The sequence below is a fragment of the Gavialis gangeticus genome, unplaced genomic scaffold (assembly GCF_001723915.1).
Source record: "Gavialis gangeticus isolate Ggan-Ray unplaced genomic scaffold, GavGan_comp1, whole genome shotgun sequence".
Classification (NCBI taxonomy): domain Eukaryota; kingdom Metazoa; phylum Chordata; order Crocodylia; family Gavialidae; genus Gavialis; species Gavialis gangeticus.
This window is the reverse complement of record NW_017729031.1, coordinates 38,541,136-38,553,618: the sequence shown is the minus strand read 5'-3', so window position 1 is coordinate 38,553,618 and position 12,483 is coordinate 38,541,136.

The following is a 12,483-nucleotide window of genomic DNA, read 5'->3' as shown; positions in this document are numbered from 1 at the left end:
GGAACCAGCTTCCAAGTGAGGTGGTGCAGGCTCCCACCCTGGGGGTTTTTAAGAGGAGGTTGGATGACCACCTTACTGGGGTCGTTTGACCCCAGTACTCTTTCCTGCCATGGCAGGGGGTCGGACTAGATGATCTGCTCAGGTCCCTTCCGACCCTAGAAACTATGAACTAAACTATGAATTTCTACCCAGGAGAACTTTTGCAAGCTTTTCTCTGATGCCTGATGAAGGGTGTTTGTGGCCAAAAGCTTGCACTGAAAGATTTTATTTATTTATTTTTTTGCAAAAATGAAGTTGGTCTAATAAAAGAGGTTGCCTCTACTGTGAGTCCTACCACTAAAATTTAGAAACTTTTGTGCTGTGATTACCACAAAGGGCTCTTTGATTAATAAAGTGGTTCCATAATACTAATAATACTTGATAATAAAAATCTCCAAAGTTTGGAAACATTTGACAATATTTCCTTAAGTGCAATAGATTCATAGATGTTAGGGTCGGAAGTAACTTCAACAGAGCATCGAGTCCGACCCCCTGCCCTGGGCGCTGGGGTGAGATGACCCCTGCCAGATGCCTATCCAGCCTTCCCTTGAAGACCCCTGAGGTAGGGGAGAGCACTGGGGAGCCCTTGGGAGCCCATTCCAAATTTTGGCCACCCTTACTGTGAAGAAGTTTTTCCTGATATCTAGCCTAAATCTGCTCTGTCAGTTTGTGACCATTGCTCCTTGTTACCCCAAGAGGCGCCCTGGTGAACAAAGCATCTCCGATCCCTTGCTGCGTCCCCCTAATGAATTTGTAGGTGGCCACAAGATCCCCTCTCAGGCTTCTCTTGTGGGGGCTGAAGAGGTCCCGGTCCCTCAGTTTCTCCTTGTAGGGCTTGTCCTGTAAGCCCCTAACCATATGAGTGGCCTCCTCTGGACCCTTTCAAGTCTATCAACATCCTTCTTGAAGTACGGCGCCCAAAACTGGACACAGTCCTCCAACTGTGATTTGACTAATGCTGTATAGAGGGGAAGGATCACCTCCTTGGATCTATTTGTCATGCATCTGCTGATGCAGGGTAAAGTGCAGTTAGCTTTGCTGATGATTTCATCACACAGATGACTCGTGCTCATCTTGGAGTCCATGATGACTCTGAGATCCCTTCCCGCTTCTGTGCTGCTGAGAGGGTCACTTCCCAGTAGTTTTTATGTAACCATACAGGACTGCTAATGTTTTTCCTAATGCCCATCCAAACTACTTTTGGAATAGTGGGTCCTACCTCCTTAAATATCATTATTGGGTAGAAGATTTGACTTGATCTATTAATGAGAATACTCCATACTTGATTACCAATTACCAGCCAGAAAGTTTAGCATGGTTTCCAAGTGTTACTGAATTAGTGTTCACAATACTCCTGTGATATTGGTGGTATTGTTACAAAAATGGAGAAATTGAGACAGCTATTTCAATAACTTGCTATTCCCTAGAGGCCTAGGCTGTAATAGAAGTGGAATGAAACTCACTTCTATTGAGACCCCGTGCAGTGATTTATGAGCATAGGAGTCCATATGTTCAACTTATCTCCAATGAATGAAAATATCAGACCAGTCTGACCATCTGTTGTTTTTGGATTCTCAAGTCTTGCATGGAGAGGCAACAAGAGAAAATCCTAGAGCAGATAGCATTTCCAGAAAAAAACTTTTTTTTAGATGTATTCTCTTGTAGGATGGGTTTTAAAGGAATGGCATTGAAATCAGGGTATTTATTATGGTACAAAAGTGGTGGCACAGAGTGGAAAATAACATCCTGTCTAAGAATTAGATTCTGGTTCATCCTCTCCTGGGATAAAAATATAAACAAATGACAACCGATTGTCCTTGTGACTGGATATGAGATGCTAAGCTCTTCACAGATTTCAGAGACATTGGGGCTGGAAGGGACCTTAGAAGATCATCAAGTCCAGTCCCTGACCCCAGGGTCAGGAAGTCATCCAGGATCATAGGATCCCAGCAAGATAAGCATCCAAATGTTTCTTGAAGGTGTTCAAAGTAGGTGCTTGAACCACCTCCAGCAGCAGTCTATTCCAACCTTGGGGGCTCAGGCAGTAAAGAAGTTGGGAACCTTGCAGTTCACCCTTGAAGATCAGGTGGATGGGGAGACTGAAAGTGTTTACTTTTTAATTATTAAATTAAGATGAATATTTATGGCCTCTGGAAGTCAAGGAAAAGTTGCCCATAGAGCTGTATGGACTTTACATTGGTTTGTTACTACAATTCCAGTGTCGTCGTCACAAAACACTTCTGCTAATTCCTCTTTAAATGCTCACTGATATAGAGTCCCATCATCCATTACAACTTATAAAACTTGGGTCCTTATACAGATTACTACTAAATAAAAAAAAAAACCCTGTAAATTCATGATTTCATGCTTGTTGGGGAAAAATACAGGAAAAAATACTGATAAAGCAGAGGCAGCCCAAAGGAAACTCACAACACAAGCTGCTGTATTGATTTATACAGGATCCAAGGCGCACAAGGTCAATACTGTCACATGGGGACAACCCTGAAGGCATTATTACTATGCACCACTATATAGGGATAAATCAAAATAATTAATATTTTTTCACCCATTGTGCTACATTGCAGCAGGTTAATAAATGCTCCAATACTCTGGTGCCAGGTTTGTGCAATAAAAGAATATAAAAGACCATGCTAGCAAATTCAATCATGTACACTTTCTGCAAGAAGCATCACTAAAAAAAAATAATCTACAGGTTCAGGAATCATGATTGTTAGTACTGTTTCTAACTTAGAAGCCTCAAGAGATTCAGATTGACTGACTAAGCCCTGAATATCTAGGATGCTTATGCTAGAAACTGATGCAACGGTCTTCTGTCTCAACCCATCCTCTTGTTCTACCCCTCTCACTTTTTCCTTTCTCACTCTTCATAATCCAAATCCACCACTTCCTTTCCAGTCAACTAAACAGGTAGGACTATCAGGTTATCTGAACCTCTTGGAAAAATCATCTGCATCCTTTTGCATTCTTCTCTTCTACTTGCTTTCCCCATCTTCCATGCCCCATCATCTCTCTTAACTTAAACCAGTTTTCTCATTTATCATTTTCTGAATGTCCTAATCATCTACACTATCTCACATCCAGAATCCAGTGACACATTACATTTTCCCCTTGTTTCTAGGATGGAGTTTTTCCAAACTGCTTTGTAGGGTATCTAATCCCTACTACTTTACAGTGGGACTTGAATGAGAAAATCACTTAGCTGGCATGAATTAAGAATGTGGCATTCACAATTAGGGATGACCCAGGAAGGAGTTGGGATGAATATCAAAACTGCTAGACCTCTACCTGCAAGCACAGAACTTGATGAGCAAACACGGAGAAGCTTGACGTACCTCTGAACAGGGATTGAGATTAAAGTTAACGAGCAATTGTAGGGTACTTCAATGGCACAAATACCATGTGCAAATGTGGTAGAAATTTTCAGATGATAGAACATCTTCTGGCCTGCTCAATTGTTGGAGAAACATGCACCAGTGAGGGCTTTGCTAAGGCTACAGAGCAAGCAATAGCGTGTACCCATTTCTGGACCCAAATTTGACAACCAGACATGAGAAGAAGTAGAAGTGAGTGCATAGTTGAATGATCTCTATTGAGTAATAATATTTTTATAGATGCTTCAGTCTTCAGGTGTTCAGTCTGAGCCACACAGAGCTGGATTTTCAGAGATGCTGATCTTTTGCAGCTGCCTTTGACATAACTGTCAAGATAACAGTTTAGTATTCACTTTACCCACTCCTTAAAACACCAGTGACAGTTTTTGTAGGATCCTGAGTTTTTCTTCCCTGGTATACCCTTCATGCTACCAATCAGTGATGACTGTGTGGAATCTGACAGGGTCGCCACTCAAGGTAACAAGGCAGCAGCAATAACGAGGGAGAAAAAGATGACTTTTCAAAGTCTTTTTTGCTAACTTTTTTATCATAGATCAACAACTTTTTGAAGAACTGAGTTTCTGAAGCATGAGCTTACTTAATCTTCAAAATCAAATCTGACACTCCGTTTTTTAACATGACTTTGGCTGCTTTTTCAGATTGCCAAGCTGCCCAGCACTTTTCAGTACCTCAGCTCATATTGATTTCTCTCCATTTTTAATAAAGTCACTAAAAGTGAATATCACAATATCATAGCCTCCATGCATAATTCAGAATCTGTTGACACTGAAGACCGCTAAATAAAGGAAATTCGATTGTTCCCAAAAGAATATTCCAAAGGCTCATGTACAGTGGAGCTAGATGAATCATACGCCTGGTTTGCTTTAGATAAATAGGGCAGAGTCCAACTTTCAAGATACTTCCTTTGCTTGACTGTCACTATTTGATCACTCACCTGTCCCCCAAGGTCCTACTTGTTGGCAATACAACTAAACCGTGTTGTCAAGCATGTACAGGCAAGAACGAAATTCTTCCCATTCAACTTAACTGTGAAACTGTGGTTGAATGGATAGATTAATTAACAATCGGCCTCACTCTTTTTTGCTTGACTGCCATATTGTAGTGAATTATTTGTGGGCTTTGTGGAAAAAACACCCACTCCTTTCAGTAGCATGGGGTTTATTTAGTTAGTCATAGGGGGACAGCTCCTTATTAAGTTTTATTGGTGGAGTCATATTGATTTATATTAGTTGTATGACAGGCCTCTTCTATGTGATTGTAGAATGAGGTATGGCAATGGAGACCTGTTGCCAGTCATCAAAGCTGTGTGATTCATTAGGCTTACTGCATAAGAAAGAGTGGCTTCCAAGAAGGTCTTCTGGTCCATGTTTAGTCATTGGCCAAGAAGACCTAGTATCAACACAGTTGGCACCTATGTAATTTCACAGTTTTGGTCTAGTTTGTAGACTAAACTGAACTTTTGATGAGCTAAGAGGTTAATACCAGATCACACTCATGAGGAAGGTGGTCTCTTCTGGCTTGTCTACATGAATTGGGGGCAACCATCTGTACCCAGGTCCTCTTAAATACAGATGGCTCAGTTCAAAGCAAAATCCAGCAAGTAACCAAAACCCCTTTATAACGTTTTAGTAATGCATTAATATTTCCCACCAGTAAATAACTGAATACATAAAAATAAGTAAATACAAATGCATAAATGATGAAGATAATAATAATAAACAGTAATAATGTAACTGTTTTTGATAACGTGGAGGAATTCTTTTCTGTATAGAAATATTTTATCAAAGGGCTACAAGATTTAGGTTCAAACTGCTGTGGAGAATGAAGACCTGATGGAAAATTGGTCTCTTATCCTCTTACATGGAAAGCCTCTGGGCCCTCCTACTCTGTCAGGAGTTATGCTGCTGTGATGTCTTCCTGCCTTCCAACCATCTCAGGTGGGGTAGATGGTGATACAGGCACTCAAGCCAGGATGTAACCTAAGGCCTCTTGTATTACCATCAGCTCCACGGGGTATGGATGAAAAAGGGAAAGCAAAGGGGCCTCGCCTTGAACACTCACAACAGCATTTATCTTCTTATTATTTCTTTCTAACTAATATTACTAATTAGCCATTGAAGAGTGGCCCTTGGGATTTCCGATTAAACTACCATTTATGCAAAAATCAATCTTTCCATGGCAAGCTTTGTTAATCTTCCAAATCCAATTTCCATTCCTCAAATTCCCAGTTTATTGATTATGCTTCAGGGTTCTCAGATCATCTGTCGGGCTTATTAAATTAATCTGTATCTAATAACTTAATTGTCTTGAAAAAACAGATGTGCTACTTCCACTGAACACTTAAATTGGGTTAGAGACAACTAAGAAAATGACAGCTACACAAAAGTGCACAGTTATTTAAAATCATTTAATTACTCATGCTTCCAAACTGAACTTCAGTAGGACTATAACGGTTGAGGGGCAACAGTGAAGTGAACTAAATAAGAGTGTGATCCTTCATTCCTCCTTTACTCATAACTTTCACTTCCAGTGGGATAATTGGTGTGTGCAATTATAATGGATCTGAACAGTTCAGTCATAGATAAGACAGACAAAGGCTATGAGGAATGATAAAGGGAAATGGCTTGCCTAAGATCACAAAGCAGGCCAAAGACAAAAACAGCTGAAACCTTGTCTTGCATGTATAAGATTTATGCTTGTCAAGACCTTTTTTGTTAAAAAACAAAGACATATATTCATTGGAAAATAGTGCACCACCAAAGCTGAAACTTTTTACATGGGAATGTACCAGCTTTGTTGAAACTTTTATCAGAGAAGGTTTTTTAGTTTCAAAATAGTCCAGGCATTCACCTAGATCGGACAAGAGACTTGAATCTGAGTCTCCATGCTCTGAGCACCTGGGAGGCTACTGGTCACTTTGGTATATGAGACTTTTCATCTGAACTAAGGTCCTTTCCCTTAAGCTACACAGCCTTTCTAAGTAGTGAAGGATCTCTCTGCAAATGACTCTGTTCTGAATATACACAGTTTTGTACCTTTAACAACTTTGCATATACCAACCTGCTGTACGTGGCTTTACCCTATAAGGTTATTGGGCAAATAATTGGTTATTTGTTTAGCATGATTCATTGTCTATACAGTACTCTGCAGGCGGTGATTACTGGAATTGAGCTAACAGTATTTTTCCTGCTTCACAGATGTGTAAACTAAGTCACAAGACACAAGAGCGTAAACACAATCCATAATCATCCCATGAGTTAACATCAGGCTTCTATCTTGCATTTCCCTAGCCCTTCTTCTGTATGGCTCCATCAGGAGTGAATATGATGTGAAGAATGTTTTTTTCTACATACCTGTAGGTAGCAGGGGCTCATGAGTGCTGTGATGCTGGGGCACATGGAGTGTCCCACAGAAGCATGGGGGGCTCCCAGAGCACTCGGCAGCAGACTCAGAAATGATCCAGAAGCACTTCTGGTCCACTTCTAAGTCAGCTGGGGAGCGCGTGGGCCCTCCCCACCATGTTCCCGCCTGCTCAGTGACTGGTGCCTCCTGGGTCTGGGTCTGGGTTCACCGCCGAGCATGTGGAGGCCCCCCCACACTCCTATGGGAAGCTCCATGTGCCCCAGCATTGTAGTGATCATGAGCCACACCTGCTACCTCAAGGTAAGTAGGAAAAACATCTAAAGCTGTGTCCATGTCCAAATCGCTGATTCTCTGAATCAGCATCAAATCTTCAGATTCGGATTTGGTTGAATTGAATCAGGGGCATTGATCCAAATCAATGAATCAAATCACTGTCCCTGATTTGGGCTGAATCCAGATCAAATAGGGCCTGTTTTGCCCACCCCTAATGCCTATACAGATTCCTTGCTCTTAGGACTACTATTCATCGCCGCTGGCCTTTTCCTTTGATCGTTTTATGCATTGGCCAATGTTGGTTGGAATTCTTCAGTGGGTCCTAGTGATAACGGCTGTCCTTTATTATCTGCTTTACTTTTTCCTCCCCTGTGCAGTCCAAGCTGTATGGGAGACTTGCACTGAAAAATTGGGTGAAGCTCATTCTGTGCTACTGAGTCTTAATGAAAATGGCAAATGGTTTCAGTCCACCCTGTCTATGCCTATGGATGATGTAAAGCAGGAGTACGTGATTCTGAATAATACAAAATACTAAGTAGCATTCATTGAATGTGTAATGATTTCCTCCCAGAAGAGTAGGGTCAAAATAGCAAGTATTAGTAACCCTGTTCAATAATTCACAAATCAATTAAAATATCATTATTATTCACTTTTACCACTTATCCTCTGTCATATTTAAAGGTCGCCTGGTAGCTAGGTAGGAAGAAGATGGCAATTAGCAACAGATGACAACACCATATTCATTCTCTGTTAAATGGCATCAGTGTGATACATTTTCCTACTCAGATGAACTCATCATGGCTAGTAGGATATGCTTTTAGTGGCTTACATCCATTAGAAGAACTCAAGAAAGGATTGAAGGATGCCTTTTTGTAGTGTGAGATATTGTATACTTTGGATTGTTGAAAGAACTGAGGCCCAGAGCCTCAAATGGATTTAAACACCTGCGTACCACTGATGTAAGTGGGAATTGATGGCAAATGTTCTGTGAGTTGCTTTGCAGGATAATGAAGCCACCATTTCCCACCTGGATGAATGCAGAATATTGTACTTTCATGTAGACTTGCATGTATGTGCCCAGGTACGTGCATACACTTTGGGTGGGAAAGTCCAATATGCTAGGCATTAATTAAACCCAGTTCTTATTGAGGTCCAGAGCAGTTTTCTATCGTCTTCAATGGAAGCAGAGTTAGGCCATTCTTGCATGCTTTTAAACAGCCCACCTAGTGTCTGCCACCACCAGTAATTTTCTTACTTACTTGATGGCATGAAGAATGGTTAGTTCAAGCACTAGTTAATCACCACAACATCTCTGACCCTAGTCAGTTGACCAGGATTTAATTGGCCATGCCATTATTGGGCTCTTCTCAGCCATTTTCAAACTGGACAGGGTCACTGTATCTTAACCCTATACCAATAGGGCCTTTGCAATGACAGCAAATGCCCTTGTGGACAAGTTCAAATCATGTCCCGCATAGTTGACTTATGTCCGTTTACAATGCTACCTGGTGGTCTTCAAACTGGTAATGACGTTGCCTTAAGATGGATGAAACAATATTCTGATACGCCCATCTGCTAAATAAATATAAATGGTAATTCCAAAGCCATAATCTATTTAGCCCTTGGCATCTTTGCCAAGATTATCCAGCTGTGATGATTTTTTCTGGTCATCTGTGATGAAGACACCTCTCCACTTGAAGCCAACCTGAGACCTTGCAACTTGTTTTACACAGATCCTTACATGGCAGAAGTCTGGTCAACACCTACCCAAGAGACAACTTCTTTAACTGATTTTGGATCTCATCTTTGCTCACAAAGAACATGAGCATTTGTTCAGGTAGCAGCTAAAGGACTCTCAAACTCCCTGAAAAATAACTCTGGGGTTTGTTGTGCAAGGTATTGCTGATCTACTAGTACAAATAAGCCCAAAGGAAGTTGTGTACATCTAATAGGGAGTAATGTCCTTATCATGATGACTTAACTTCCAAAAAAGTCAATGTTCTTTGAATAAGATCACAGCACTAGCAGGAGGGATGCTATGATTCAGATTTTTTTTTTTTTAGCTCCAGAACACACCCACTGGGTCCATCTACAGGTGTGCTTTAATGCATACGAGCTTATTTTAATGTGCATTAAAGTGTCATATAAAAATACTTTTAACTTAATGCACATTCAAATAGGTTAATGAGCATTAAGTGTCACTTAAAGCATTCACTTTAGTTAATGTGCATGTAACCAGGCTAATGTGTATTTTCCTCCAGACATTTATACAAATACTTTTCACTGTTGTAACACGCTGGAAATCAGTTGTGTTGGAGCAGCCTTGATTCAGTCTGCTCTGCATGAGAGCTGACGTGCACTGCGCTGTGCCACATACAGTTTTATAAGTGGCGAAATACGTGTCGGCATGCAGAAAACTGCGGCAGTTCACTTTTGAACTAAAACACCTCGAAAGTGTTTTAGTTCAAAAGCACACCACCACCACTTTCTCCAGGCTGATATGCATTTCACCACTTATACAACTGCAAGTGATGCACCATGGTGTGTATCAGCTCATGTGCGGAGCTGACTCGATTAATCAAGTCTGGTCTGATGCAATGGATCTCCGGAGCATTGCAACAGCAAAAATTATGTGTATAAATGCCCGGAGGTACTAGATTTAACGTGCATTAACTAAAGTACATTAATGCTTGTGTAGACATGCCCACCGTATGTTTGTGTACAAGTCATTTAATTCCTGGGCCTCAACTTCCCCCATGCACAATGGGGATACTATTACTTGCCCTCACCTTTTTTTGTCCTTTCTGTGTAAATAGACCTTAAGCTGAAAAGGTTTATTATGTCTATCTGCCTAACACAACATATTTCCACTGGGACATGTAGAAGATTTCTATGAAACGATCAAAGCATGAAGACTGGTAGCTGTGTGCTGTGAATCTTGTGGCTTTTCCTGGCTACAAGCTGTATATGAAGAAAATAGCTGTATATGAAGAAACTCACCATCATTCTTATAAGAGTATGTTTTTAGTATTCTATTAAAAATACATATTTTCTGTATTTAATTCATTACATAAAAGGTAAAGGACATGTTATAAAATGCGGTTTTGTGTCTGGGTGCACTCCACCATTTGAGGCTGTTCAAAAAAATCTTGGGATCAATGTTCATCATTTTATGTCAGTAGTCTTCATTTGGTGAGGACAGACTGTGAGCTGGCATTCAGGTTTTTGGTCCTGAAACAATAGACACTTAAAACATCAAAACATCACAATTGTTCAACTACTATATAAGCACCTAAAATATAATGGCTAGCTTTTTAAAAGAAACCTGCACTGCTCTGCTCCTGCTGAGAACAACAGGATGGCAAGGACTTCTGAAAAAATGTCATTTTCACTGAAATACCAAGGCAAGAGCTTTGGGCACTGAGTTCTTCTGGAAATCTGGCCCCATTTCTTTTTAACATTGACAGATTTCTGTCATCCTTGTGAGAGTATATGAAGTGTGAAAATTAATTTTACTTGCTAATTGAAAGATAATTGCTTTGGGGGTAAGAATTGTCACACGGTCAAAGAATAGGAAGCGGGGAGAAACAGTGGAGTTTTGCAGACAAGCTGCTGGTGAGGTGCACTGAAGTTCTTTGGAAAAATCCACCCATAAATGAGATGGAAAGGAGAGAGAATTTGAATTATATGAACTCAGTTCTTTACTGATCAGCGGCAATGGAGCTTGCTTATTTATCTGCTACAAAGCTAAATGGGATTATAACTACATGGAGCTAAAAAAGAAATAACCTCCATGACAGCCATTCACCCAGAATGGTGCAGAATGTCCTCAGTCATCCCCTACCCCTATCCCCTCCATAACTCCTCCACTAAATCTCTAAACTCCAGCTAATCTCACCCTACTAGAATAGAGTAGTTTAGAAGCTAGGCACCCCAGTAATTGATGAGTGCAACCAGTTATGGTCATCTTGGCTTCCACTTTATTGTAGTGTCTTGCCTCTTCATGGAGGTGTACCAAGACCTGCTTGCCCCTCATTTGCCTCTGCTGTTTTGGCACCCTGTGAGCCCTTATCAAAGTCTGTTCACAGCCAGGGTCTACAAGGTTCAATGCCTGCCATGCTTGGGCCCTTGCCTGTGCATTCCCTGATGCTGCGCTCCATATCATCTTTGAGTTGTCCCCTCTGCTTTTAGCATCATGAAGGTCTCCACCGGGCTTGGTAAAAACTCCCTTCTCCCTCAATGTACAGTGTCTCTTCTCAGGGAAGAACCACTTGCTGACCATGCCAAGCATTGTTTGCCCTAGCAACTGGGGTCAGAGGGAACCTTGAGTCATCTTGGCCTGAAGCCATTGTCTGTAAGTTTCTTTTGATATTTGTAGTCTTTAGAATATGGCCTCCTTGACTCTTTCATAGCTTATTGCATTTCAATGTGTAAGTAAATAATATGTGGCCTGGGGTTTCCCTAATAAGGTGGGTCCCTCAATGGGGTGCCCATGTTTCTTTAACCTGTTGGGCCATTATTACAACACACTCAAATGTTTCAGGATTGTTCTCTTGAGTCATGCATTCAGGAATAAAGTTTTTTATTTATTTCCAGACTTGTTTTGGCTCCGGAACAGAGAGACAGGCTCCCTACCAGCTTTTGTTTTGATAATAAAGCCACTTGGGCTTCTACTTGCTGTATATGAAGCCTCACTGTCTCCTCATTCTGGGCTTTGCTGTCCTTGAATGACCTGCAGCAACAGGCTTTGTTTTCTCTGGGTTTGTTGTCTCTCCAGTTTCCTTTCCTCAGCTGTATCCACCTATTGCTGAGCAAGGAGCTGAAGTCTCTGCTCCATCTTTCCTTTGGCCCAAGGTCCTCCAACTCCAAATCAGCCTCTTTTTTTCTGGACAGTGCACCAGTTTGTAACCAGGCAGTCAGTTGTAGTCTGCTGACCCTCCCATAGGTCCCACCTCTCGCATGCTATGACTTGATGATATTTTAAGTGAGGTAGTAGACCAGGGGTGGGCAATTATTTCGGGTGGAGGGCCATTTACTGAGTTTTGGCAAGCTATTGAAGGTGGCATAACAGGCAGCCAGGGGCAGATAAATATTAATTTTCTAAATTTTTTAGGGGCCCCGCGGGCTGGATAGAATGGCCCAGTGGGTTGCATCTGGCCCACAGGCTGCATTTTGCCCACCCCTGTAGTAGACCCTCAGTTCTGTAAGAGGGGAGCAACTATCATAGAATCATAGAATCACAGAAGTCGGGTCAGAAGGGACCTTGTAGATCTTCAAGTCTGAACCCCCACCTGAGCAGGAGAAAAACTGGGCTCAGATGACTCCAGCCAGGTACGTGTCAAGCCTCTTCTTAAAGACCCTCACGGTAGGAGCCAGCACCACTTCCCTTGGAAGC